The sequence below is a fragment of the Excalfactoria chinensis genome, chromosome Z, assembly GCF_039878825.1.
Source record: "Excalfactoria chinensis isolate bCotChi1 chromosome Z, bCotChi1.hap2, whole genome shotgun sequence".
Taxonomy (NCBI): domain Eukaryota; kingdom Metazoa; phylum Chordata; class Aves; order Galliformes; family Phasianidae; genus Excalfactoria; species Excalfactoria chinensis.
The window spans coordinates 72,906,492-72,909,327 of NC_092857.1; the positions used below are offsets into that span (position 1 = coordinate 72,906,492).

Sequence of the window (2,836 nt, forward strand, 5' to 3'; positions counted from 1 at the left end):
ATGGCCAGCAAGTTTGGGCTTATCCAGCTGGGCAGTTGTGTGGAGATCAAGCGCAGCAGTGGGAGCCCACATCAGGCAATAGTGACAAAGCTCCATGAAAGCACCTCCAGTATCACTGTGGAATGGCTTGAGAAGGGAATCAGAAAGGCCAAACAGGTGGATCTCCAGGTCATCTTTGACCTCAACCCTCAACTAGCCCCAAGGAGCAGATCGACAAGCAATGCCGAGACCTCGCTGCCAGCCAGAAGGAAGTGGAGCCCAGTGAGTGAAAGGCGGCCACAGCCCATCAATGTGGAGGAGTGTTGGGACAGCGGGAGCCCTGTGGTTGCCCAGCCTCAGTCCACAACCAGGTGGGCATCACCATGCATGTGGCAGATGGAAAGGCTGCCGAAACAGCAGGAATACCATCAGCTGGATGTGCAGGAGAAGCCAGTTCAGAAGGACAGCACGTCACTCCGTGCCAGGACTGACATAGTGGCCATGATCCAGGAGTGCCGCAACCTCCTGAATGGTAAAACGCCGTGGACCTCCATGCCATGTCAGCCGCGCCGCATCAGTGTGTGCATCCGCAAGCGGCCCCTGAACCAGCGGGAGGTCGAGCTCAATGACACTGATGTGGTTACAGTGTCCTGCCAGGGCATGGTGACTGTGCATGAAGCCAAGCAGAAGTTGGATCTCACACAGTATCTGAACAACCAGGTCTTCCGCTTTGACCATGCCTTTGATGGCCATGCTGCCAATGAGTTGGTGTACAGGCACACTGCCCAGCCCCTTGTGGATATCATCTTCCAGGGGGGCATGGCCACCTGCTTTGCCTATGGCCAGACGGGCAGCGGCAAGACACACACCATGCGGGGAAGCATCACTAGCAAAGGAATCTATGTCCTGGTCGCTGAGGATGTCTTCCGCAGGCTGCAGTACCCTAATTATCAGAAACTGGAGCTTGGGGTCTACGGGGCCTTCTTTGAGATTTATAGAGGCAAAGTGTTTGACCTGCTGAACGGGAAGAAGCAGCTGAGGGTGCTAGAAGATGGTCAAAAGCAGACCCACGTGGTAGGGCTGTGTGAAGAAGAGGTCACCAGCGTGGAAGATGCCGTCAGGCTGATTGAAACAGGCAGCAACTGCCGCATGGCAGGCCAGACTTCAGCCAACACTCAGTCCTCCCGGAGCCATGCCATCTTCCAGATCATACTCAAGAGGAGAGGACAGCTGTATGCCAAATTTTCCCTAATTGATCTGGCTGGGAATGAAAGAGGAGCTGATGTCACAACTGCAGACAAGCGAACGAGGCTGGAGGGGACTGACATTAATAAAAGCCTCTTGGCACTCAAGGAATGTATCAGGGCATTGGGGCTTAACAAAGCCCACACCCCATTCAGGGCTAGCAAGCTCACCCAAGTCCTGAGGGACTCTCTTATAGGAGAAAACTCATACACCTGCATGATTGCCACTGTCTCTCCAGGAATAAGATCCTGTGAGCACACCCTTAACACCCTGCGGTATGCCAACCGTGTGAAGGAGCTGGTTGTGGATTTAAATTCCCTCAAACAGCCTTTCCAGGTTGTGTCCAGCTTACCACAACAGCAGCAGTTTGGGGTGCAGGCAGACAGGGGAGCGTTACCCAAGGCACTTACTCTGAATGGCAAGGGGGACAACCTGAAAAAGAGAAAAGAGATAAATGAGGAAACAGTTACGGAGAAGCATCAGAAATCTCTGCGATGGTTGAAAGAACTCTTACAGGTTGCTGAAAGAACAGTCAGGAATGTGGATATATATGCTGCACAGTTTGAGTCATTCCTGGATCAAGAAATTGGCATCCTGACTGAGATTCGAGAAAAGGTCAGATTATCCCAAAGGAGGATACAGGACAAGGAGGAACAGGACAGGAACCAGAGCTGCACTAAGAGGTCCCGTGCAATGTAAGCTGTGCCAGAACCCCAGCTTCTGAGGCTGGTGGGTGCAGAGAGCTGTTCGCTGCCACTGCTTCATCTGCCCATCAGTTGTAGTGCTTATGAAACATTAAATGGCATCTGCCTGAACATTCTGGTTGAGTTTTTATTCCTTGAAAATAGTAGTTGAAACTTGTAGGAGAATAGCCCTGTTGTTTTTTGCCAGGTGTTTTTCATTGCAGCAAGTTAAACTCTGCAGTTGTGAGGATCTAACCTGTAGGAAAAGCTAAGAATTTACAGAGAATATATCTCACGTCATGTGGGCAGGTTTCCCCTCTCGCGCCTGTAAAATTATATGCATATATACACACACACACACAGATATTCGTCAGTACCTGCCTAGATGTGGCCCCTCAAGGGTTCTGTCAAAATCCAACAAGAGAAAAGTTGCGTTCCCAGGTTAGGAGGAGAAGCTGTGCCTGCAGGGCTTGCAGAGGGAAGCAGCAGGATGGTGCTCGGTATCGGAGACCTGATGAGTGCATCCATCAGTGCTCCATCTGATGCAGTGCATATCAGTGCAAGTGCTGCTCATGGTGTGAGGCAGTGCTTCCTCCCAATGGCATGCCCTGCAAAACTCGCTCTTCTTAGGGGTTAAAGCATCAAGCTCATATCTATGCGTGTTATTGAAGAAAGAAATTAATTAGTGTAAGTTCTTGAAAAGGTAAATAAGTGGAAGAAATCAAATAGTATAAATTGTATCTAATTAGTTGGTGGTAATCTCCCTGTTTTCTCACACTGTCTAATCTCTCTCTGGCCGTTGGTCCCATCCACCCATTTATCCTGCTGAGCAGTTGAATCATCTGATCCAGTGGGTGAGGAAGTCAATGGAAGGACTTGAGCAGGCTCTCAAGGAGGCCAGGAATTTGCTTTCAATGATGAAATTATTA

General features: G+C 50.1%; 1 pseudogene; it reads left to right on the top strand.

Moving 5' to 3' along the window:
• LOC140264396 (kinesin-like protein KIF2A pseudogene) lies at positions 1 to 1,923 on the top strand (annotated as a pseudogene).
• The last annotated feature ends 913 nt before the right edge of the window (positions 1,924 to 2,836 follow it).